Below are 27,739 nucleotides of genomic sequence, written 5' to 3' on the forward strand. Positions count from 1 at the left end.
CCTTCTGCCATAAAGGTGGTGTCACCTGCATATCTGAGGTTATCGATATTTCTCCCAGAAATCTTGATTCCAGCTTGTGCTTCAGCCAGCCCAGTGTTTCTCAGGATGTACTCTGCATGTAAGTTAAATAAGCAGGGTGACAATATATAGCCTTGATGTACTCCTTTCCCCATTTGGAACCAGTCTGTTGTTCCATGTCCAGTTCTAACTGTTGCTTCTTGACCTGCATACAGATTTCTCAGGAGGCAGGTCAGGTGGTCTGGGATTCCCATCTCCTGAAGAATTTTCCATAGTTTGCTGTGATCCACACAGTCAAAGGTTCCGGCATAGTCAATAAAGCAGAAGTAGATGTTTTTCTGGAATTCTCTTGCTTTTTCGATGATCCAGTGGATGTTGGCAATTTGATCTCTGGTTCCTCTGCCTTTGTCAGCTTGAACAAACATCTGGAAGTTCACAGTTCACATACTATTGAAACCTGACTTGGAGAATTTTGAGCTTTACAGTTGCTCAGTTGTATCCAAATTGTTGCAATCCCGTAGACGATAGCCCAGCAGACTCCTTTGTCCGCGGGATTCTTCAGGCAAGAATACTGGAGGGGGTTGCCATTTCCTCCTCCAGGTAATTCAATGGTTTTTAGTAAATTTAAAAAGTTATGAAAGTATCACCTGATCTGCCCCTGAGAGCTTACGGTGAACGACATCAGATTCATGATCTCCGAAGAAGATGTAGCTTCCGGACCAGGGACCAGACTTGATCACTCAAGAGCTTTTATGTAGCAGAGTTATATTAGAGTATAAAAGGGGACAAACAAAGCTTCTGACATAGACATCAGTAGGGGGACAGAGAGTGCCCCCACTCACTAGTCTTAGTGAGGCCTTATATACTTTTACCAGACCCACTCCCACAACATACACCTTAAATTAACAAGATTAGAACTAACAATAGAAAGGTCTTACCAGACACACTCCCACAATATACCTCAACATAACAAGATGAGTCAGAAGGTTCTTGTTAAGGAGGAACATGTCTTTGAGCAAGACACACTGTTATATTGACTAAGACAAAGCAATGTAGAAAAAAAAAATGTCCCCTTCCCCTTGATGCCCCAGACCCTTTTCTCCTTCTCTAGGGCTCCGGAGCCCTTTCTCCTCCTTGGGGACCCTGGACTTCTTATCAACCTACCTAGGAATTGACTCTCTCACCCCAATATTTCCATCACTCCCCAAAAGCTTTCTCTCTCCATGTGCAGTCAGTGACAATCCAATTTCCATCTCTTGGCCACCAATGACTTGTTTTCCATCCTTACAGATCTGCCTTTTCTACAGAGTCACTTAAATGAAATCTCAGTCTTTTGTGTCTGGCTTCTTTCACTGAGCATAACATTTATCTATGTTGTAGCTATATCAACAGTTAGTTCCTTTTTTCTTACTGCTGAATAGTATTCTATTATATACACTAGATCTTCTTTATCCATTTACCAGGTGATGAACATTTCATTTCTTTTCAGATTTTTGCTATTACGGATAATGTTGTTGTGAATATTTATATAAACTCTTAACGGGGATATGCTGTCATTTTTCTAGGGTACTGCAAGATGAAATTGTTGAGTCACGTTGTAACTGTTACGTTTAACATCATAAGGAACTAACAAATTGTTTTCTGAAGTGACTGTACCACATTTTACATTCCCAGCAGCAATGTATGAGGGTTATTTCTCTTCATCTGTACCAACACTTGGCATCATTAGACTTTCAGATGATCTTTATTCTAATAAATGTATAGTGGTATCTCCTGTGATTTTGATTTGCATTTCCCTAATGACTAGTGATGTTGATCATCTTTTAACATTATTTTTAGCCACACAAATATCTTCTTTGGTGAAGTATCCATTCAAAAGTGTTGCCAATTTTTAACTGGGTCACTTGGCTTATTGAGTTATAAGAATTTTTTATCTATTTCAGATACAGGTCCTTAACAAGATATATGATTTGCAAATATTTTCTCCCAGGCTGTGGCGTGTATTTTCTTCTTTTAAATGATATCTTTGGAAGTGCCAAGATTTTTTATTTCAATGAATTACAATTTAGAAAATTTTTCTTTTATGAATTGTTTTTGGTATCATATCTAAGAAATCAAAGTCACTAAGATTTTTTTCCTGTGGGTTTTTTTTTTTCAGGTTTTATAGTTTTCAATTGAACATTTAATCTGTAATTGATTTTGAATTAATTTTTACACATGATATAAATTTTTAAATTTATCTTTTCGCATATGGATAGCCAATTGTTCCCAAACCATTTGTTAAAAAGAATATCTTCTCCTAGTTGAATTCCCTTGGCACTTTTGTTGAAAATCAATTTACCACAAACATAAGGATTTTCTAGACTTTCTATTGATTTCCACTGATATATATCTATCATTACACCATTGTAACACAGTCTTGGCAACTATTATTTTATAATAAGTTTTGAAAATGAGTAAAACAGTACCCCAACTGTGTTGTTGATTTTCAAAATTGTTTTGCTATTCTAATGTATGGCATTTCCATATAAATCTTATGGTCAGCTTGTCAATTTCCACCACCAAAAAACTGGTTTTCAACTTTGATTTGAATTGTATATAAATTCAGTTTGGGGAGAGCTGCCATTTTAACAGTAGTGACTCTTTCAATTCATGAAAATGGTATATATCTCATTTAGATCTTTTAAAGTTTAGTGAGCAGTGTTTTACAATCTTTAGCTCTCACACATCTTTTGTTATATTTCTGTTAAGTATTCTATTCCTTTAAGTGTGCTATATTGTAAATGGCATTGTTCTTCATTTCATTCTTAGATTGTCCATTATCACTATGTAGAAATACTGGTTTTTGTATCCTCTGACATTCTCATTTATTAGTTTTAATTGGTTTTTAAGATTCACTAGGATTTTCCAGATACAGGATCAAATCATATGCAAACAAACACAGTTTTATGTAATATTTCTTCATCTTCAACCTGGATACCTTTCATCTATTTTCCTTATCTTCTTGATGGGCTAAAACATCCAGTACGTTATTAAACAGAAGTATTGAGAATAGACATCCTTGCTTTCTTCTTACACCTATGGAAGACATCTTTAGTCTTATCGCTATTAAGTCTGATGTTTGCTGTAGGTTTTTTCTTAGACTCTTTTTTACCTGTCTAAAGAAATTCCCTTATATTTGAAGTTTGAGAGTTTTATCATGAATAAGTGTTGAATTCTGGCAACTGCTTTTTCTGCATATATTAACATGACCAAGTATGTTCTGTCCTTTATTATATTAATATGACATATTCCCTTAATTTTCCAGATGCTAATGCTACCTGGTTAAAAGATGTTTGCTCGTTGGAAGAAAAGCTATGACCAACCTAGACAGCATATTAAAAAGCACAGACATTACTTTGCCAGCAAAGGTCCATCTAGTCAAAGCTATGGTTTTTCCAGTGGTCATGTATGGATGTGAGAGTTGGACTGTGAAGAAAGCTGAGCGCCAAAGAATTGATGCTTTTGAACTGTGATATTTCAGAAGACTTGAGAGTCCCCTGGTCGGCAAGGAGTTCAAACCAGTCAATCCTAAAGGAAATCAGTCCTGAATATTCACTGGAAGGACTTTTGCTCCAGCTGAAACTCCCAATACTTTGGCCAGCTGATGCAAAGAGCTGACTCATTAGAGAAGTCCCTGATGCTGGAAAAGATTGAAGGCAGGAGGAGAAGGGGATGACAGAGGATGAGATGGTTGGATGGCATCACTAACTCAATGGACATGAGTTTGAGCAAGCTCTGACAGATGGTAAAGGTCAGGGAAGCCTGGCATACTACAGTCCATGGGATCGCAAAGAGTCAGACACAACTGAGCGACTGAACAAATTCCCAAGATAAATCTCACTGGGTCATTTTTTGTTACTGGATTTGATTTCTGTGTTTACACTCATGTGGTACATTGTCATGTCTTTGGCCTCAGTGAACTTGGAAGTGGATACATTCCCAGAGCCTGTAGATAAGAGCCTTGTCCAGCTGACACCTTCATTTGAGCCTGTGAGACACTAAGGCAAGAACCCAGTTGAGTCTACCTGGACTTCTGACTGACACAAGTCTTGAGTTCTAAGCTACGAAGTTTCTGGTAATTTGTTACATACCAATAGAAAACTAGTACACCAACTTCATCCAGTTTTCCTCTGCTATAGAAGACCTGCCTCATGGCAGAGTTAATTTTGAAAAAAATCAAAATAAATCAAGATTTCTGGTTTCTCTTGAAAAAATGGGAAGACTCTGCAATTTGAGATTTGAATTTCTCACATGTCAAATGATCAGCAAGAGCAGAGCAGTGACTCTCCCCATCCTCCTTGCTGGCCCAGGTCTGGGTCCTCCAGTCTGTCAGCCCTCACCCTTCACCCTAGGCCTACATCTCCAACTGCATGCCTGGCCCTGGGACATCTGAATCAGTAGCCATCCTGATCAGCACATGCCCAGCCTGTAGTATGTGTTCAGTAATTATCTGTCGAAGGAGTGAATCAAACCCCAAAACAGGCAACATGCAGGGGAATCTGACAGAAGAGCATATGAATGGCTATCTGAAGACCACTGAATGGACATAAGGCCGAGGGCACCGTAACCTCAGTGCACTTTGGAGAGGTCAAATGCATGGACCCACCTAGCCTGTCCACCTGAAAGAGATTTCCTGGAAGTCCCATCAACCTTCACTTACACTGCACTGGCCAAAAGTATGTCATGTGAACAGTCCTAGTTCCAAAGCAGGTCAGGAAATGTTTTCATCTTGTCGCATGTCACCACAGCCCCAACAAGGATGTCAGGGCTCCAGTAGGAGAAAAGGATGAATACTGGTTAAGTGACCAACAGTTTCAACACCCAGATCATAGAAAAGAACAACACCAGCACCTCCAAAGCCATCTTGTGCCCCTTCCCCATCAGTGTTTTCCAAAGAATATCCACTCTTGAAACATAGTGTTTCCTCCTTTTCAGCTTCGTCTAAATAGATTCATACAAGGAATTGCTGGGTGGTCCAGTGGTTAGGATTCCACACCTTTCCTGCCAAAGGCCCAGGAGCCATCCCTGGTCAGGGAACTAAGATCCCACAAGCCATGCGGCATGGCTGAAATAAATAAATGAAATCTAACAAGAGACTTATTAGCCTTGAGGAAACCAAGACTATCGGTGAGGAAATTAACCCACCGCTCCTCCTTGAGCTGGTTCTCATTAATTACTCATCTGCCCTTCAACCATGAACAGTCAGGGGAAATGACCAGTGAGTATACCAAGTATTCCTTCCCAGGGGAGAAATGAAAAATATTTTGAAAATCAGACCCACAAATGTTTGGACACAGAATGGACGGCCACAGTGTTGGCCAGAGAAGGGTCTTCGGGCCTCACTCTCCAGAGTAAGGAGGCCGTCGGCAGGCCAGGTGAGCTGCTCAGAGAGGAGGCAGGATGACCAAGGCAGCAGGACTCGAGGCTCCAGGAAGCAGATCTGTATCAGTCAGTGAGAGTAAGCTCAGTGTTCCCACCTCATCACAGAGTGCTAGCTGAAGGTCAGCACTTTGTCATTCAGTTGCTAGGTCGTGTCCAACTCTTTGTGACCCCATGGACTGCAGCATACCAGGGTCCTCCGTCCTCCACTATCTCCTCGAGTTTTCTCAAATTCTTCTCCATTGAGTCAGCGATGCTATCCAGCATCTCAACTTCTGCTGCCCCCTTCCCCTTTTGCCCTCAATCCTTCCCAGCATCAGGGTCCTTTCCAATGAGTGCTCTTCACATCAAGTGGCAAAGAATTAGAGCTTCAGCATCACCCCTTCCAGCGAATAGTCAGGGTTGATTTCCTTTAGGATTGACTGGTTTGATCTTCCTGTCCAAGGGACTCTCAAGAGTTTTCTCCAGCACCACAATTTGAAAGCATCAGTTCTTCAGCGCTCAGCCTTCTTTATGGTCCAACTCTCACATCCATACATGACTACTGGAAAAACCATACCTTTGACTATACGGACCTTTGTTGGCAAAGTGATGTCTTTTGCCAAAAGAGTATGAAGGTTGGGTGGCCTCTGGTGAAACTATGGCCAAAAAAATATCCTGGGCATCATATGGAATCACTACAGTTCAAATGCAGTATCTCTTCATGAAGGTGAAACTGATCTGTCTCCTCACACATGGGAGTAGACACGATACTTGGCAGCAGGAACCCCAGCCCTGGAGTTGGCATCTGACAACTGGACAGAGCCAAGCCAAACCATCATGGACGCCAAAATGGCTAACACTCATTTCTTTACGGTGGTCTTGCAAATAAAGCTTTCCTCATTTCCAGCTCACAGTTCTTTTCAGCTATCCCACCCCACTTCCAAATCAAGGAGAGTTAGACTTCATATAAAAATTTAAAAAGTAAAAGCAGAATAGGGAAAGTTGGTTCAGGACTTAAAACCATTCTTCCGGAAATAGAAGCCCTAGATTCACTTCCAAACCCCAGTCCCTTGATAGCCTTGACTGCAGAGACCAGCAAAGTGACTTGCTCACTTCCCAGCCTCCCTTGCGAGGAGAGATGGCCATATGATCCAGTCTGGCCAGTAAGATCTGGGTGGAATTCAGCTGGAGGTGGGGGTGGTATGGGGAAAGCTATTGCTTTTCTGATACAAAAGGACAGCTGCAGCTGGCTCTGGCCTTCCCCTTTCTTCCTGCCCTGACAGTGGGCGTGATGCCCGGAACAGGAGCTGCCATCTTGCAACCATGAAGGGGAGGCCAAGAGAATCAGTGATGCTGGCTCTGGACCTCATGAGCTGCTGAACAAATGCTAACAGCTGCCTGCTCTAGACTTTGTGTATGAAAATTCTGTTCTTTATGCTTGCTTACAGCAGGGAAAGCATTTCTAACTGACACAACTCTTATAAATCATTACTTGTCATAAACAGGCCAGAGAAGACGTCCCAAGTTACTACCTGGTAAAGTAGCTTTGGATGCTTGCTCTCAAAGCAAATAGGGTCATTCCCACTAGGGTCAAGTCAAAACACATAGAAGCCAACTTGAAAGCACTTTCACTGGCCAAGGAGGGGACAATGTAAGCAGCAAAAAACTGATTACAGTGGATTAAAATACATTAAAAATGAAGAAAGGGAAATAACCAAGCCTGTATCCTGCCTTCCTTGTTTGAACTGAATCTCAGGGAAACCAAAGACATGCTATTGCTCAGTTGCTGCTCAGATGCTCAGTCGTGTCCGACTCTTGGCAACCCTATGGACTGTAGCCTGCCGGGCTCCTATGTCCATGGTATTTCCCAGGCAAGAATACTGGAGTGGGTTGCCATTTCCTCCTCTAGGGGATCTTCCCGTCCCAGGGATCAAACCCATGTCTCTTAGGTCTCCTGCATTGGCAGGCAGGATCCTCACCGCTAGCACCACCTGGGAGGCCTGAAGAGGTGACAAGAGAAGAATTCCAGCTGACAGAGACAGAAAGAAGGACAGAATTAGAAAACCATGGCTTTGGAATATGTGTTGAAATAAAGAAATCTAGGCAACAACCATCAATAACTTAAGTAGGGACTTCCCCTGGTGGCCCAATGGCTAAGACTTTTCGCTCCCAGTGCAGGGGGCCTGGGTTTGATCCCTGGTTAGGGAATTCTTTCCCACATGCCACAACTAAAGATACTGCGTGCCACAACCAAAAGATGCCACATGCTGCAACTAAGACCTGGAGCAGCCGAATGAATGAATGAATGAATAAAATGAGATAAAAGGGTGACAGGGAATTTTGGATGGACCATGCTGATAATACCTGAGCCCAAATTCATCAATTTTCACATCTCTAAAAATGGGACAATCAGGCTTGTGATGTAATATGCCAGAAAGTATACAGCATCTTCTGTGAAGTTTTCTAGAAAAAACAACAACAACAAAAGTACCAACTGTAATCCAGTTTACAGGAAACAGAAGCACAAGTTAAATGACACCAGGAGGAAACCACCAACCAAGTCCAGAATGGAGGCTATTCCAGCAGACAAATGACTCGTTTCTCTCCCCCCTCAAGGGAATGGCCTTAAAAGAAAATGGGGATTTTTACAGCTGAGTGAAACAACTGTAAAAATATGAGTTAATTAGGAAAATATGGTACATTATGAATATTACTTCCCATGATAATGGCATTGTGGTTATATATTTTTAAAAAGCTCTTCTCTGATAGAATACCTACTGAAATATTTATGGATGAAATGTAATAATGCCTGGAGTTTGCTTTAAAAATATTCCAGCAACAGCCAAACAGATATTGTGTGTGGTAGAGCTGAGTGGAGAGTAGAGAGGAAACAGGATCAGGTGATTCCCCAAAGGGGTTCATTGTAATTTTTCCTCCACTTAGATATGGTTGAACATTTTGTATAAAGTTTTTTTTTGAACTGATTACTTTAATTGGATTTTCCTGAATTCTAGATGCCAACAGCAACCGAAATGAGAAAGCAATTTAAAAAAAGAAAATCCTGTAAAAGTCCCTGAATTCTGGTTCTTTCCTTCATGATGTTATTTTCATACAAGCTAAAACAAATGCTACAATCCCAAAATTGGAATATAAAGCAATGTCATGTGTCTGTACTTGAAAGCACAGTGTTTCTGGGGGTACTTAAGAGATGCTAGTCCTCCCAACACCTGTGTCCTCATCCACCTGTGGGGTTCCCAAGGCTGTTTACCCTCTCTCCTCACATGTTCCCAAAAGCACTTTGCTTTTGTCACTGATGTCTAATAACTCCTCCATTCTTTTTCATCAGTCTGTGAGCTGTCCTCTCTCCCTCCCACTCTCAGTCAAGGACCAAGAATCAATTCCCATTACTCTCTCTATAGTAGGCTGATATTAACACACAGTGCATGCGTGTGAGGAGGTGCTCAATAAATATTTTGGGACTGTATGAACACAATCCAATCTGCTATGGTTTATACCTGTGGAGTCTGATGCACCAAGGGTTGAAGTTTCTAGGCTAGGACTACAACGTTTCAGAATCAGAACCATTCCTGAGAACTTACACCTTCTCATTCCTAACCCAAGGCTACTTCTGAATGTCATGGCTGATTCTAGAAGTCATCCTCATTATGAGTGGAGCCTCCCTCTACCAGTGTCCAATGTGCCATTTCCAATGTTCCCCAAACCCCTTCTCACAACAAATTCATCATGTGCTCTGCTGTGACACTTCTGTATCTTTCCAGAAGACATTACCCAAATCTGTTGTAAGCAGAAGGGATTATAAGTAATTTTATAACACAGACAACAAGGTATTGTTTCTCATCATCACCACCACCACCACCATTCATGAAATTCTCAGCACTCATGCTTTCAGAGCTAGGAACTCTTTCCTTCAGTTCTCCTTTGGTTGACTCAGCTTTTAATTTGCTGAGTCAAGAAAAGGAAACCAGGAAACAGCTTCAGTGTTTCTTGAGTTTGGGCCCCAGTGTCATGGGGCTATATTGTGGCATGCATGGCAATCTACTCCTAACTGGAAATGACCACAGTTTTCTCCGAGCCTTGCTCACCACTCTGAGTTAAGTCTTCAGCAAGAGGTTCACACTCAGGGAGTCCACCTGGCCCATCTTCAGGAAAGTCCTTTTTTTTTTTTATTTTAATTTTTACTTTATTTTACTTTACAATACTGTATTGGTTTTGCCATACATTGACATGAATCCACCACGGGTGCACATGAGTTCCCAATCCTGAACCCCCCTCCCACCTCCCACCCCATGTCATCTCTCTGGATCATCCCTGTGCACTAGCCCCAAGCATCCTGTATCCTGTATCGAACACAGACTGGCGATTCGTTTCTTATATGATATTATACATGTTTCAATGCCATTCTCCCAAATCATCCCACCCTCTCCCTCTCCCTCAGAGTCCAAAACAATTCACAAGCTGTAAGAGGTCCGGGAGAACCTGTTAGGCAAGCTAGAGAGCTATCCGAGGGGTTAACTGAAACATCCCTTTCAAATGCAGAAGACTAAAGCCCTGATTTGACTTTTTTCAGAGACTATCAGAAGAGCAGAGTACAAAAGCCGGCAGATTTTTTGGTTTTTGGGGTACATGCTCAGGAAATTCCAGGGGGAACCCCTGAAGCCTAATCACGTCCCTGTGTTTTGTCAGGCTTCCTTCCTCATGACCTTGTCATGGGCGGGATTCCTCACGCTGGCTCCTGGCACTCTCCAGCATTTATTGCTTGTAGACTTTTGGATCGCAGCCATTCTGACTGGTGTGAAATGGTACCTCATTGTGGTCTTGATTTGCATTTCTCTGATAATGAGTGATGTTGAGCATCTTTTCATATGTTTGTTAGCCATCCGTATGTCTTCTTTGGAGAAATGTCTATTTAGTTCTTTGGCCCATTTTTTGATTGGGTCGTTTATTTTTCTGGAATTGAGCTGCATAAGTTCCTTGTATATTTGGATTGGAAGAATCAATATAGTGAAAATGAGTATACTACCCAAAGCAATCTACAGATTCAATGCAATCCCTATCAAGCTACCAGCAGTATTTTTCACAGAGCCAGAACAAATAATTTCACAATTTGTATGGAAATACAAAAAACCTGAAATAGCCAAAGCCATCTTGAGAAAGAAGAATGGAACTGGAGGAATCAACCTGCCTGACTTCAGGCTCTACTACAAAGCCACAGTCATCAAGACAGTATGGTACTGGCACAAAGACAGAAATATAGATCAATGGAACTAAGCCCAGAGATAAATCCACACACCTATGGACACCTTATCTTCAACAAAGGAGGCAAGAATATACAATGGAGTGAAGACAATCTCTTTAACAAGTGGTGCTGGGAAAACTGGTCAACCACTTGTAAAAGCATGAAACTAGATCACTTTCTAACACCATACACAAAAATAAACTCAAAATGGATTAAAGATCTAAATGTAAGACCAGAAACTATAAAACTCCTAAAGGAGTACATAGGCAAAACACTCTCCGACATAAATCACAGCAGGATCCTCTATGATCCACCTTCCAGAATACTGGAAATAAAAGCAAAAATAAACAAATGGGATCTAATTAAAATTAAAAGCTTCTGCACAACAAAGGAAACTATAAGCAAGGTGAAAAGACAGCCTTCTGAATGGGAGAAAATAATAGCAAATGAAGCAACTGACAAACAACTAATCTCAAAAATATACAAGCAACTTACACAGCTCAATTCCAGGAAAGTCCTTTCTCTGATACTCCCCAGAGTACAAACCACAATGATGGAAAGCCACCCAGACATCTGTTTCTCAGCCTTGTTGCTTGCTTCAATGTCACAACCTCTGACCCCACCCCTAACCCCAAACTAGATTGGGCAGACTTCATATATATGTATATATATATATATATATATATATATAATACATATATGTATATTATATATAATATACACACATAATATATATACTATAATGTATAATATATATGCATGTAATACATATATGTATATACATATGTATATATTATATACATATATATTATATATACATGTGTATATATATGTTAACACTTATTAATATGTTAAATATTAATGCTATAATTTATATTATAAATATATTAATATGAATATATTATATATTAATATATATTTATTGACTATTTTTTTGTAGCTACCTGGGATTTCTTTTCAAATTTTAAACTTTTTATTTTGTACTGGGGTATAGCTGATTAACAATGCTGTGGTACAATGAGGTACCATTTCACACCAGTCAGAATGGCTACAATCCAAAAGACTACAAGCAATAAATGCTGGAGAGGGCATGGAGAAAAGGGAACCCTCTTACACAGTTGGTGGGAATGCAAACTAGTACAGCCACTATGGACAACAGTGTGGAGATTCCTTAAAAAACTGGAAATAGAACTGCCTTATGACCCAGCAATCCCACTGCTTGGCATACACACCAAGGAAACCAGAATTGAAAGAGACACGTGGACCTCAATGTTCATCGCAGCACTGTTTATAATAGCCAGGACATGGAAGCAACCTAGATGTCCATCAGCAGATGAATGGATAAGAAAGCTGTGGTACATATACATAATGAAGTATTACTCAGCTATTAAAAAGAATACATTTGAATCAGTTCTAATGAGGTGGATGAAACCGGAGCCGATTATACAGAGTGAAGTAAGCCAGAAAGAAAACCACCAATACAGTATACTAACACATATATATGGAATTTAGAAAGATGGTAATGATAACCCTGTATGCGAGACAGCAAAAGAGACACAGATGTATAGAACAGTCTTTTGGACTCTGAGGGAGAGGGAGAGGGTGGGATGATTTGGGAGAATGGCATTGAAACATGTACAATATCATATAAGAAATGAATCGCCAGTCCAGGTTCGATGCAGGATACAGGATGCTTGGGGCTGGTGCACTGGGATAACCCAGAGGGATGGTACAGGGAGGGAGGTGGGAGAGGGGTTCAGGATGGGGAACACGTGTATACCCGTGGCGGATTCATGTTGATGTATGGTAAAACCAATACAATATTGTAAAATTTAAAAAAAATATTGGAGAATATAGAGAATAATGTCCACAAAAGCATTCCGGCAGTAAAGTACAATAAGTAACTAGTTTCATAGGACTCTTGATGATATACCTCAATGCAGATTGATAGTATTATGTTAAAGCGCAGTTTCATTAAATAATTCTGCAAAAAAAAAAATAAAGGAAGAACTAAAAATATCCCCATTCACAGGCAACATGACCAAAAAAAAAAAAAAAAAAAAAACTGCAAAGAATCTACAAAAAACAAAACAAAAACACTTATTATTGAGTTTAGCACGATATAAGGTCAACATGAAAAAATCTATATTTTTATATGCTGGTAATAAACAATTGGAAGCCAGAATTTTAAAAATTGATACCATGTACATTAAATTACATATGTACAAAATTCCCCAAAATTAAATAAATCTAAGAAAACATTAAAAAAAAAAATACTGTGGTAGTTTCAGGTGAACAGTGAAGGGAATCAGCCATACATATGTGTGTATCCATTCTTCCCCCAAACCGCAGCCCACCCAGGTTGGCACAGAACATTGAGTAGAGTTCCATGTACTATACAATAGGTCCTTGCTGGTTATCCATTTTGAATGTAGCACTGTGTACATGTGGGTGGCCTTCTTTGTGTTTCCACACCAAGTCATAGCTCATCTGCCACAGTTCTTCCAACACACTTTTACAGTTTTTGCTTATCTTCACTGTAGCTAACAAGCTCTGCCAAGGTAGAGACTGTTTTTCACCTTTGTTTCCCCAGCACCTTGCACATGGTAACCTCTCCACAAACACTTGCTTCATGAATATACGAGTAATCAAACGAAAGGCTTTCAAGAGTCAAACGTTCAGCAATTGAGACTCTAAATTTAAACCATTTGAGTTGTTAAGGTGTTCAAGAAACACCTTCTGTCCTCAAGGTTTAACTTAAATTTAATGCTGAAAAGGGAGGAATTACCTAGCTCTCAGAAAGTGATGGAAAAATTGGACGGAAGTGGAATGGGTTTTGCAGGTACCCACCACACCTTCCTCTTTCACTTCTCTTTCTCTCGAGCCACCACCTCTGAAATGACCAGTGAAGGTTTTACTCTTCCTTCTCTTCCAGTCCTTTGTTCTGCCCTCTTTGAATAGAGAAGACATGGAGGTGTGGGATAGTGGTAAAAGGGACAAAACCGCCGGCAAGAGCTGAGCCCTTCTTTCCACTGCTTCCGCTCCCCCTTACAGCACACGGGGACCTGACTCATCAGGAAGATGACTAAACCTTGGGCCCTGATCAGTACTCACAGCCCCTCCCTGTGCCTGGACCTGGTTACTTAGTAGATCTCAATCTGTGATAATCCGCAATATGGGTTATTCATGACACTCCCCATACTTCCTAAATGGTAAACTCTCCGTCACTCAAGATAATGGAGCACTTATGTGAACTCAGAGCCCAAAAAAGACCAGAAAGTACCCAAATGCACACAAACTGAAAACAGCTTTGTTTTGTTTACCATTTGGTGAATAATATCTAACTTCACGTGAAATCAACCAAAAGGGCCTAATTCAGATTTCAGGGACCAATGGTGGTCATGGACCAGGTAGAAAAACTCACTACACTAAACCAACTGAGGTTTACTGAACATGGAATGTACTATGCCCAAACGTCTATACATGCAGGACTGAATATTCAAATAACTTATTTTTACAAAGGAATCTTTCAACAGATTCACTCACTGTTAGTTCTGATAGGAAAAATCAATCTCATTATCACTGTCATTGAATTTTCAGTGCCCATAATAACCTGCTCCAGCTGAAAGGCCGTTTAGAAAAGGAAAGAAACCGGGGACTCAGGCCTGCAAGCATGTGTGGGGCTCAGAGACAACAACACCATCATCCTAAGCACTGTGAACGTGAAAACTATAACCCATGTCTTGCCTTCAAGGAGGTTACTGTTCCTTTGCTGCCAAGGTGTCAGAGAGTAAATGCCAATACACAGGGCAGTCTGCAAGAGCACTGGTTTTAGAGACAGAGGAAGAAAGAACATGTCCATAAGTAGATATGTATATTGCTTTCTGCTTCTGCAGTGCTTTCATATCCAGCAGTATTTCAATTCCGTGAGGGCAAGTCATGTATTTTGTTCCCCACTACAGCTCTGGAACCTCGCACTGGTATCCAGCTCAGAAAAAGAGCTCAATAAATATCTGCCACACAAATGAACCAATGGGGATACTGCATCACATGTATTTGGGAAAAGAAAACTGAGAAGGGAACTGATTTCCGGGAGCTGGTGGCCATCAGCTCAGTGTTTACCCATATGACTCGTTATACTTATAAGACACAGACATACACCTGTCCTGGTGTTCCTCTAATAGCTTCTAGAAGCTTGGAAAATACAGGAACACAAGCAACATACACGTGTAGAACAAAAAATCTGACTTGTGTCTAAAAAGCAGTATCTATTATTCACAAAATTATAAACATGAAAAACCTTTCTTGGGACTTTCCTGGCAGGCCAGTGGTAAAGACTCCACACTCCCAGTGCAGGGGGGCCGGGTTCAATCCCTGGTTGGGGAACTAGATCCGCACAGACAAAAAACAAAACAAACTTTCTTAGGAAGAGTAGAGGCATGGGTAGAGCATGGATTTTGATGTCTTTGGCAGTGAAATAGCCTCCAAGTCCTTTTTTGATTACACTTTGCTTCTTCTTTGCTCTGAAAGCCATAGCAAACATCACTTAATGTTCTTGTATTAGTAGAGGACATAACAAGGAATTTATATAGGTCAGAGAATATTTTAAAACCCCAAACAGAAGAGCTGCTAATGAATTTAGTTGAGGGTGTCTTGCCACCAGAAAAAAAATGACAGACCTTTCCTAAACACCTTTGGCTGTCTGCTCATCAAGAAAAGTCACACATTTTCTCTCTGTAAAAAGTGTTAAAAGTGGGGGGGGGGGGGGAAAGACTGCAGTTTCACTCCTGATGGGCTGAAGATTGGGACTGTTTTAAAATTCAATATATATTATAATAACCCTAGAGGACCATGGGACAGCTCCACTCAGAGAAGGTGCTGAGGTCAATGTCTCCGAGTTCCATGTCAGGGAAGTTTTGCAGGATGCAGGCTGAAATGCTGAGGCCTGGGGACATCATTCTCATCCATGAGGCCAAAATCAAAAAGTTTCTGTGCTTTTTCCTTTTTCTTCTTTTTTTAAATAATAGTTGATGTACAATGTTGTTATTTTCCAGTGTGCAGCTAAGTGATGCAGATTCTTTTCAGTTATAAGGTACTGAATATAGTTCACTATGCTATACACTTATTATAGGATGTTGAATACAGTGCCCTGTGCTATACAGTAGGATGTCACAGACACAACTTAGCAATGAAACTGCCACACCACAGTCTGGTTAAGTGACTTTAGATCCTGTCTGTGTGTCCCTTGCTCACCCCTGAACAGCCAAAAGGGGAAGTGACACACACTGACTCTGAGTCTTGGATGGGCTGCCTTCTTGCCATCCAAGTACCGTCCAGGCCTCAGGTTGGCACTGGTACTCTGGAATAATAACACCTGCTTAAAGGGGTGGTTGATGTGAGGATCAAATGAGTGAACTCATGAAGAATGCGTAGAAGGTATGGCCAATGTCAGCTGTACTTGCACTAGGAAGTGAGCTTTAACACCTCTGGTGCAGCAGTTCTGATGCCAAAACATAGTGATCAGTTCCAGACTTTGTGTGAAATCATCCCCGACACAAACAGACTAAACGTGAAGGTGTGATGCATCATGGGGCTGCGGCTATTTTGACATCTCTCCATAACCAAGATCAGGGTGCCAGCGAGGTCAGGTGAGGGCTGTCTTCCGGGTGGCAGACTTGTGATTGTATCATCACACAGAGGAAGGGGCTAGAGAGCTCCCTGATCCTCTCTGATTAAGGGCACTGATCCCTCGCTCATGAGGGCTCCACCCTCATTGCCTAATCACCTCACTAAGGTGCCACCTACAAATATCATCACACTGGGCATTATGAGTTCAACATTGGAATTCTGAGGGGATATGAGCGTTTGGACACAGCAGCAGGGAGTCTGAGCTGTTTTTGTCAAGAACCCTGGGGAGTGCCCCCTACAAAGGATCAGGTATGAGGTTATATGGAGGACACAGTCTTTACCCTGCTTGGCCCCAAGTGCATGGTCTGGAGAGGCTACATGTTATTTCCTTTTTAAGGGCACAAATGAGGGACAAATACCCTGTTGTGGGCACCCAGAGGCCTTTCTTCCTTTCCTCCCTCCCCTCCTTCCTCCTCTTCACCTCCCCTCTCATTCAGCAAATATTCCTTGAGTGCTGGACACAGCGCCATGCAGTGCTCAGGCCGCATCTGTGAACAGGACATGGCCTTCCTGCCCTCCAGGAGTCTGCCACTGAGCAAGAAGAAAGGCTGTTCTTCAAATGGCCCCACCAATAGCTACCCAATGGTCAGTCTGATCACTGGTGTCATGTGAGGCACCAGGGTTCACGAGACCTCAGCTGATGTCATGGAGGATTTCCACAGGGAAGTAACATTTAAACTAGGTGTGAATGATGGGCAGCTGTTCAGAGAAGGCAGAAAGATAAATCCAGGCAGAAGACACAGCTTGAGCAAAGGTGGGAAGGTGGGAAAAGGTGCTCGCGTGGTCCGCTGTGGAGAGGAAGATGTCCTTCATAAACTTTATGGAATGGATGAGTGAAGTTCTCAGTTCACAGTGTAACTGAAGGGATATTTACTTAAAGAGAAAAGAATTCGCACTAACAAGACTTGCCAGTAACACCCCGAAAAACCCCGGTGACCCTCAGTTTCCCTATCCCCATCAACAGAACCATTCAGCATCACTTGGAGTCTCTTCTCCCTCACTCCATGGGGTGACCCAGCCTATCACTGCCCAGACATCCCCGTCCCTCTGGTTGGAGTGGACGGTGCTCTGCCCCACTGGCACGTGCCAAGCTCCTAGCACGGTCAGTTACACTCCGTCCACTGCTGGGCAGGTCCTCCTCAGCTGCACTGGGGTGGGGTGGTCTGCTCTGGCTTCAGCCTCAGCTACGTGCATTTTGACAGCTCAGTCCTGTCACCCATTGAGTCTATCACAGAAGGACATACCCTCTCTTCCTGCAGGGCTCTGCAGACCTGGAAGCTTCTTTACATGACTGCTGCAGTAGTCATGTAAAGGGTCTCTTTACATGAGACCTTTTCTGAGGGTCTCTTGGTAGCCAGTGACCAAGAGCCAGCCAGTTCTCCCAGCAAACTTTTGGGAGGCGAGCAGGGGCTCACAAGTTTGGCAGAAGACTGAAGAATCAATCTTGGGAGCTCCAGCAGGCTGGACAACACAAAGGGTGTGACCCATGCGCTGCTGCTATGATGAGTGTGCCCTCTACCTGCCCTGGCCTCACTATTTCTCATGCTCTCTGTTAGTCCCTAGAAAGACTGACCTGGGCAGTGAAAAGACCTTCCCCTTTGAAATGTAAACTGGTGCAGCCACTATGGAAAACAGTGTGGAGGCTTCTTAAAAAACTAGACTTTCCGTACAACCCAACAATCCACCCCTGGGCCTATATTCAGAAAAGACGAAAACTCCAAATCAAAGAGACACATACACCTCAATCTTCACTGTCACACTGTTAACAAGAGCCAAGCTATGGAAGCAGTTTGTGTCCGAAGACAGATGAATGGACAAAGAAGATGTGATTCGTATATACAACGGAATATTAGCCATAAAAAGAACAAAATTTTGCCACTTGTAGCAACAGGGATGGACCTAGAGATGATCATACTAAATAAAATAAGAGAAAGTCAAATATATGATATCACTTCTTACATGTGGAATCTGAAAAATAATTCAAATGAACCCATTTACAAAACAAAGTAGACTCACAGACACAGAAACAAATTTATGGTTACCAAAGGGAAAAGGCAGTGAGGAAGGAATAAATTAGGAGTTTGGGATTAACAGATCCATACCGCTACTAGAAAATAGACAAGCAACAAGGATTCACTGTATAATACAGAGAACAATGTTCAATATCTTATAATAATATATAATGGAAGATAATCTGAAAAAATTATTATATATATATATATATATACACACATATATATAACTACAGAGAAGGCAGTGGCACCCCACTCCAGTACTCTCGCCTAGAAAATCCCATGGATGGAGGAGCCTGGTAGGCTGCAGCCCATGGGGTCTCTGGGAGTCGGACACGACTGAGCGACTTCACTTTCACTTTTCACTTTCATGCATTGGAGAAGGAAATGGCAACCCACTCCAGTGTTCTTGCCTAGAGAGTCCCAGGGACAGGGGAACTTGGTGGGCTGCCGTCTATGGGGTCGCACAGAGTCGGACACAACTGAAGCGACTTGGCAGCAGCAGCATATATAACTAACTGAATCACTTTGCTGTACACTGGAAACTAATGCAATATTATTGTAAATCATCCATACTTCAACTGAAGAAACAATCTTCTGGTTTGATTTCCAACTCTCAAGACAAGTCCCCAGAAGTGATTGGGGTACATTAGAAAGTTGGATGCAAGATGCCCTGAACTATGACCTATGTCTACTACAATAATTTTATTTCCTCAGCCACTATCTAATGACTGCTTGATCTAAGCCAAACCCTGTACCAGGCACTGGAGACCCAGAGGTGAATATGACTGTCTACTCACCATCAGGAAAGACAGCAGTGTACGTGCTGGAAGGGCCTCAGAGCATGTCTTTGCCAGATGCATAAAGGAAGGGGTGCTTAGTTCTGCGTGGGGAAGGCAGGGGTGGCTGATAAAGCTTGATAGCAGGAGTCACATGGGAGCGATATCTTGAAGGAGGGTGTGTGACTGGCAAGCGGTTTAAAGGCATGTTTGGGCAGGAGATGAGAACATTCCAGGCAGGGAGAACAGCAGATGCCAAGGCTAGGAGGTGTGAAGTGGGCACAAGGTTTAGGGAGCTGTAAGTCATTCGCTATTGCTGGAATCCCCAGTTTGAATGAATTTTGGCAAAAAAAAATGAAGGCTGCTCAGATAGCGCTGGGACACGCCTGAGGCTTTGGATTTCATTCTCCAGGCTGACACGACGTCTAATATGTAGCCACTAACCATGTGTGGCAATTTCAGTTTCAATTGGTTGAAATAAAATGCAATTAAGAATTTATTTCCTCAGACACACTCCCCACATTTCAAGCGCTCCATCGCCACATGTGGTTAAGGGGTTACCACACTGGACAGCACAGACACAAAACACAGCCATCGTCACAGAACACTCTGTTGAGCAGCACTGCTCCGGGCTGTGGGAAGCACACGGGAACTTTAAGCAAGTCAACGCCATTGTCGTATTTCATGGAGCCCTCCCTGTGGCCACCTGGGGATGGATCAGAAGGGAGCATAACATGAGACTGCCCTGGCAGGCCAGGGGTGAGGACTCCGAGCTTCCACTGCAGGAGGCAACGGTTCGATTCCTGCTTGGGGAACTAAGATTTCGCATGCCAGGCAGGGAGCCGACCAAAAAAGAAAAAATGGGAGCATAACCGAACACGTGAGATCAGTCAGAAGACCATTCCAACAGCCTAACAGGGCTGCCTTCACACCCGAGGAAGTGGCCCTTCTGCCCGGAACTCGTTCTTATCCAGAGCTGAGTGGGGAGTTATTCAGGGTGACTAATGTTTTACCTCAGCCCTCCCACCCCAACTTCAGAGACAAGAGTCCCTCAACTGGCTAACTGGGGCAGTGGACCCAGCGCAAATGGATCTCATTTAGTGTCCAGTAGGTTGTGGGGCTTGTTACGTAATCCTAGGGTGTATCCACAAGACTCAAGGACCCTCGATCTAGGAGTCACACACCCAAGACCCTCACTCACTCACACCAACCAGATGGGGGAGACTCCACAGTTCTGTCACCATGAAAGCCAGGTCAGCTGTTAACCAAATCCCTTTCACATCAAAGCAGCCAAAAGCTGGTATGTTAAGAAGGTAGAACAGTCTATGAATCCGACAGACACACACAGGGAGCTCTGTTCGGTGTCCCCAGCTGTTTGCAGCTGCCAAGGTGAGTATGTGACTGTGGACACGGCCTCGCTGTGACTGTAATTAATGTGCCCCCCATGTACCACTGACTCAGACAGGGCACCTAACCAAGACTTGGCTGCAGGCTTCTGTGTTCCGAGGGCGTGGATGCACCTGCCTGAACATCACTCGAGTGTGTGAATATCACCCTCATGTTCCAGGCTGAGTCACAGGCAGATCTGTAATCAGAAGACCTGGTCCAGGGCCTGGCCTTGCCAGTCAGCTCAAAAACAGGCTCATTAAAAATGCTTCTCCCACATGACCCACAAGCCCACACTACAAGCCAGGTCCTGTCCTAAAGCCCCAGAGGTATTAATTCATTTAATCCTCACAACTCACAAAGCCAGTGCTGTTATTATCTGTACTTGACGGATTGGGAAATCAAGGCATGGAAGTTAAGCCAAGCTCACAGAGCTACTCATATTCTGCCCAGCCCCCAGTGCCTGTGCGCTGGGCGCTACTGACAACTTGAGGTGGACCAAAGTCCTAAAGAACCTGCCACCACCAAATGAAGTGCCAGGTGCTTAGAGCTATGACTGCTATGATGATACTGATCCTGTAGGGGCCACGAGCTCCTTTGGGGAGGGGTGGGCACAAGCACCCCAAGCCCACCACCTTTATTACTAACCCACACAAGGAGATCTAGCTACACCCCCCACCTGGAGGCCTCTGCGATGAGACTCCCACCCTGGCCCCTCCCATTCCCTCCCAGGTGGCACCACAAATGTCCACAGCACGTCCTGGGGAGAAACACCTCTTTGAGAAGCAGTCACAGTGTCGGGGGATGTTGGTATGGAGGTGGCAATGCACACCTGTGGGCCCAGCGCCCCTGCAGCCCAACTAGGCCTGCCTGTGTCCTCGTGGTGGGCCAGCATGGGTGTGTCTGAGACAGGCTGAACATGCCCAGGGGGTGACTGCTACAGAGGACCACGCTCACCTGAAAGACATCAGCAACCAAACTCCAGCCCTAGAGTCAAGGTAGTGATTTGAGAACATCTGCAGATCTTATCTGTTTCTGTTTTCCTGTGGGGTGAAACAGGCAACATGACTAGCAATTCACACATAATAAAACTCCAACAGTATCTCTGGCTTTAGGTCAAGCTTGATCTAGGTGCTAAAAGAGGGTCATTATGGTTTGCTTTCTATTGGTCTCGCAGCTCTGATTCACTCTGATTTGACTGGCTTAGGATGTGTGCCTATCCTTTAACCAATCATTATTGTCAGGTAGGGGACTGAGAATGGGCTCCACTTCTGGAGAATGAAGACAGGACAGATCCTCAAACAAAGATCAGAGGTCTTACTAAACCAAGGGCAACATATGTTGAGTATTCAAGCCACAGATGGATGTCCAGCACAGGTAGGTGAAGAAATCTGCCTTAGAGAAACCTGGAGTGGTGAAGGGAGGCCTGCAGGACCACACAGCAAGGAAGCAGTAGAGGGGGAGGTCTTAAACCTAGCCCCTTCTGTCCTTAAAATCTACTCCATACAAGTGACCTCACCAACTCTGAGTGTCTCAATTGGGGCAAAAATGTCAACGGGCGACCCAGATGGCTCACAATGTAGTGTACGTGCAGAGACTGTCCTTGGGGATCCCTTTGGCTCAGATCAGGTCTCCTCAAAGCAGAGCCTGAGGTGGGATTCTGGTGACCACGATTCCCTGATGGCAGACCTGAGAACAGGAGCAAGGGGCACAGGATGGGGCAGGGAAGAGGCTGAGCAAAGACAGGGTCTCTGCCAGACTTGGGTCCGCCTGATCCCACGGGGCACTCTGGAGCATGCACTGCATCACAGAGCCCAACCCCTGATCCCCGTTGAGGCATAGGAACTCCAGTTAGTCATGGGCTGCAGGGCTGTCCTGGGTGGTGGAGAAGGGCACATTACTTATCCAGCAAGTCAGCTCTGGGCAAGAGGTCAGAGGTCAGAAACTCCTCCAGGTGTGAGGACAGGGCTCTGGAACTGTGGAGGGACCTGGGTGAGGAACCAGCAATATCCACTCCACTCTGTTTGGAACATATTCTGAGAAGTGGGACCATTAGAAAAAAATGGTGGAGCAGGCATTAACCCTTAAAACCTGTTCCAGCATGCAAGAAATGTGGGCATTAGCCCAGTCATTACTATTAGGCTGGTGCAAAAGTAATGGATTTTTGCATTGTTGAACTTTGCTGTTTGATATTAGAATACATTCTCAATAAATGTAGTTATGTTATGTGTGTGTGAAAGTTGCTCAGTGGTGTCTGACTCTTTGCCACCCCATGGACTATACAGTGCATGGAATTCTCCAGGCCAGAATACTGGAGGGGGTAGCCTATTCCTTCTCCAGTGGATCTTCCCCATCCAGGAATCGAACTGGGGTCTCCCGTGTTGCAGGCAGATTCTTTACCAACTGAGCTATCAGGGAAGCCCTGATAAATCTGCTGTTTATATTTATTTTAGACTGTGGAAATGACGTTAGACAAAAAGCAAATTTGAACGATCTTCTTATTTTAGGTCAAAATGGGTTGTAAAGCAGCAGAGACAACTCGCAACATCAACAACGCATCTGGCCCAGGAACTCCTGATGAACGTACAGTGCAGTGGTGGGTCAGAAGTTTTGCAAAGGAGATGAGAGCCTTGAAGATGAGGAGCACAGTGGCCGGCCATCTGAAATTGACAACCAACTGAGAGCATCATCGAAGTTGATCCTCTTACAACATGAGAAGTTGCCAAATGACTCAATATTGACCATTTTACCGTCATTTGGAATTTGAAGCAAACTGGAAAGATGAAAAAGTTCAATAAGTGGGTACTTGTGAGCTGACCACAAGTCAAAAAAATCATTGTTCTGAAGTATCATCTTCTCTTATTCTGCACAACAACAATGAAACATTTCTTGATGGGATTATGAAGTCTGATGAAAAGTGGATTGTTTTGTTGTTTTTTTTTTTTCACACACAAATGTTTATTTTCCTCTGCTGAAAGTACCGACATCAGAAGCATATTACAGATTTGACATTTAGGGATGTGCGTGGAAAAGCAGATGCTGGATTTTTCCCCTAAAGTCCAAACTAGGCAAGTTTCTAAGATGGTAGTTCTGTTTTGTTTTTGTTTTTGGTTCTCAATTATTTGCCTTTATAGTAGTTGATAAGGAAATCTCACACTGAATTTCAAAGCACTCCAAGTTTGGGGATATCTCTTCTTCACTGTATCTCCAAAACATTAACACAGTGCATGGCAAATATTAAGATTTCAGAATAGATTTAGTGCATACATAGTGAATACCAACATGTGGTGTGGGAAAGGTGTTAATGCATCAGTGGATAGGCAATGTATGATAGGCTATATGAGATCAAAAACTAGATTGGTAATTTTATTATTCTTCCTATTCCCAGAATGTGTGAATAAATGCATTGTGATCTATGTCTTTCTAGAATAACCTCAATGGTAAAAAATGTATGGTTGTCTCAACTCCTATTGTTAATTGCTTACAAAGATGTTAGCAGTCTTTACCCTAAGATGAACAATCCTCAAAAAATCAAGTTTATTGGTGATGTCTCTTCTTTCATAACCAAGTAATATCTGATGTGTAACACTAAGCCTCAGGATAGCATATAGAGAATCCCCCTGGTGGTGGTGGTTTAGTCCCCTGTTGCTGCTGCTGCTAAGTTGCTTCAGTCGTGCCTGACTCTGTGCGACCCCATAGACGGTAGCCCACCAGGCTCCCTCGTCCCTGGGATTCTCCAGGCAAGAACACTGGAGTGGGTTGCCATTTCCTTCTCCAGAAAAGTGGATTGTATACAACCACTGGCAACTACCAGCTCAGTGGCTGGACCAAGATGACACTCCAAAGCACTTCCCAAAGCCAAAGCTGCACCAAAAAAAGGTCAAGGTCACTGTTTGGTGGTCCGCTGCCAGTCTGATCCACTACAGCATTCTGAACCCCAGTGAAACCGTTATATTTGAGACGTATGCTCAGAAAACTAATCAGATATACCAAAAACTGCAATGCCTGCAGCCGGCATTGGTCAACAGAAAGGGCCCAATTCCTCTTCCATGACCACACCTGGCTGCCTGTACACAACCAACACTTCAAAAGTTGAAACAATTGGGCTACAAAGTTTTGCTTCATCCACTGTATTCACCTGACCTCCTGCCAACCAACTACCACTTCTTCAAGCATCTCAACACCTTTCTGCAGGAAAAAAGCTTCACCAACCTGTAGGATGCAGAAAATGCTTTCCAAATCGAATCCCAAAGCATAGATTTTTACATTACAGGAATAAAAAATTGTAACAGTTCCTATTTTGATTAATAAAGGTGTGTGTGAGCCTAGTTAAAATGATTTAAAATTCACAGTCTGAAACTGAAATTACATTTGCACCAACCTAATACTTTTTTGTGAAATCATCTATCAAATGGGACAGTCCATTGAGGCTGGTCCCTCAGCTGATGAAGGAGAATATGCTGTGGGTGGGTTTCGGTAGAAGAGCATTGTCTCTCAGGCCTGGCGAGCCAAGAGTTTCTTGCAAAGAGGGTAGGGGTGGGTGGGAACATGCAGCAAGGGGGTAGGTCACTGGTGGGGCGAAGGCAGTGGGTGCTTGCCTGTGATGGGCATATGACACTGAACAGGACTGAGGGAGAGCCTGGGGGTGTCCTCATGCTCGCTAGGCCACCAATGTTATACCTGTATAGTGTTCCTGGGTTTCCTTTTTCACATATTTTCATTGCTATAAAGTAACTGAAGCAATTCAGAAAGATGTAATACAGAAACTCACCCTCTTCCATTCCCCACCGTAAGCCTATCTCCCACCAGTAACTGCTGTTAGTAGTTTGATCATAATAACTGGGTTTTTGTTTCTTTCTCTTGGCTTTTAAACTTTTTTTTTTTATTGAAATACAGTTGTTTTACAGTGTTGTGTTAGTTTCAGGTGTACAGCAGAGTGATTCAGTTAAATATGTATGTATTTTAGATTCTTTTCCATTATAGGTTATTATAAGATTTTGAGTACAGGGACTTCCCTGGTGGTCCAAGTGGCTAAGACTGTGCACCTCCAATGCAGGGGGATGGGGTTCGATCCCTGCTCAGGGAACCAAGATTCCATAGGCTGCAACTAAGAGTTCCCATGTCACAGCTAAAAATCCTGTAGCCACAACTAAGACCCAGCACAGCCAAATAAATATTTAAAAGAAAAAAAAGATATTGAGTATCATTTCCTGTGCTATATGGTAGGTCCGTGTCGATTATTTTATATATAGTAGTGTGTATATTTTAATCCCAAACTCCTAACTGCTGCCTGCCTCCTCCTGTTCCCTTTGGCAACCATTAGTTTGTCTGTCTGTGAGTCTGTTTCTGTTTTGTAAATCCGTTCATTTGCATCACTGTTTCAGACTGTGTTACGTGATATTTCTCTTTGTGGTATTTGTATTTGTCTCTGACTCACTTCACTTAGTACCATCATCTCTAGGTTCGTCCATGTTGCTGCCAGTTGCTCAGCTTTTGGAGGGAGTTCAGTTGTTCCTCCTCCTTCCACTAGCTTAAAGGTGTTTTTCCGGCTTCTGGACTCCATGGAGGGCAAATAATAGGACCCAAGACCCAAGCAGAGCGCCCCTACTAGGCAACAGGGCCCCTGGAGGGCTTTGCTCCAGCCTCAGGAGAGAGACCCGGTCCTCACGGCCATTGTCACGGGACCAAATGGGGGTTTGGGCGCCTGTTCAGCTTCTACTTCTCCCCTGGGTCCAGTTCACACCCATTTTCAGAGCAAACAGACAGGTTTTCTAAAGCTTCCCACCCACTCCTTTCTCTGCCATGGATCATCAAAGTTGCACCAAGATCATGTCCCGTTTCCATGTCTCAAATGCAATGTCAGAGATGTTGCTGTTTTCCTTCAAACTGAAGGAATATACCAACTTGTTTAATCCTGGAGAGCCAGAAAGGAAACTACTGTTTACTCTGAATCCAAATAAAAAGGAAGCTCAAAGAGCCAGATGATATTCTCACGTCACTTCTCTAGAGGCAGACACAATGGAAACAGTTTAAGGGTGGATCTAGTCCTCAAAGCAGCTCCCAGAAAAAACCGCAGCCTCACGCTGAGTTCCTGAAGCTCGTTTATCTACAGCACCAGGCAAAACAATCACACGATAAGGACAGCTTCCAGGCACTGCCAGGCTGCGGCCCAATGACGAGTCCATGATACTTCTGTTTCATGCATGCAGAGTATGGTTAGTAGATCCATCCGGTGATTGAATTCACTGGACACCTACCATGTTTCTGGCTGAATGCTAAGCATTCTATGGGGTCCCCCTGAAAGTAAAATGATCCAGCTGTTTGGTTTTGGGGGCCATCCTCTACAGCAGGTTGAAACAGCAGCACGAGAAACCATGGTGTGAGGCAATGTAGGTGCAAGAGCTGAAGAGGAGGTCAAACTGTCGGAGGAGTTCCAGGCAGGAACGACAGCTGTTTATGGGGTTATGCGGGGGCGTTTCTTTGAGGAGGAAGGGGCTTTTGTATTAAATTCTAAGAATGGATGATCATTTGGTGAGTGGATACAGAGGATGGTTGGATCAGTTGAGGACAGACATTCTAGGTGGGAGGAGTCAGGAGGAAAGATGTGTAGCAACAGGCCACCTGGCAGAATCTTGTGCACCCAACGATGAGGAGGGGGCTAGGCTGCTGGGGATGATCTGCTGCGGGACTGCGTTTCATAAAGTTTTTAAAAAGGCAAACTGAACCGTGAGACTCAGATTTAGTGCCGGCAGTTATTCTTCCTAGGAGGGGAGACAGCATTGTGACCTGTCTGTTGAACTGGCTGGTGATTATCTAGGTGTTTATTCTCTAGTAATTTATTCAGGGGACTTCCCTGGTGGCCCAGTGGCTAAGACTCGGAGCTCCCATTGCAGGGGGCCCGGGTTCCATCCCTGGTCAGGGAACTCCATGTCACATGCTGTCGTGAAGACTGAACATCCCACATGCTGCAACTGAGAACTGGTGCAGCCAAATGAATAAATATATATATATATATATATATATATATATATATATATTTTTTTTTTAAAGAAAAAAACAGGCGAGGAGAGAGGCCAGGGCACAGAGCCGCCCACAGGGGCTAGGGTAAGAGCCCAGCTGAGCCACACAAAGGCCTGACTAGTAGAGGATGAGAGAAATGGGAAAGAAAGGGAGAAATGTGAGCCTTTATGGCTGAT

This window comes from Budorcas taxicolor, chromosome 1 (genome assembly GCF_023091745.1).
Source record: "Budorcas taxicolor isolate Tak-1 chromosome 1, Takin1.1, whole genome shotgun sequence".
NCBI classification, from domain to species: Eukaryota; Metazoa; Chordata; class Mammalia; order Artiodactyla; family Bovidae; genus Budorcas; species Budorcas taxicolor.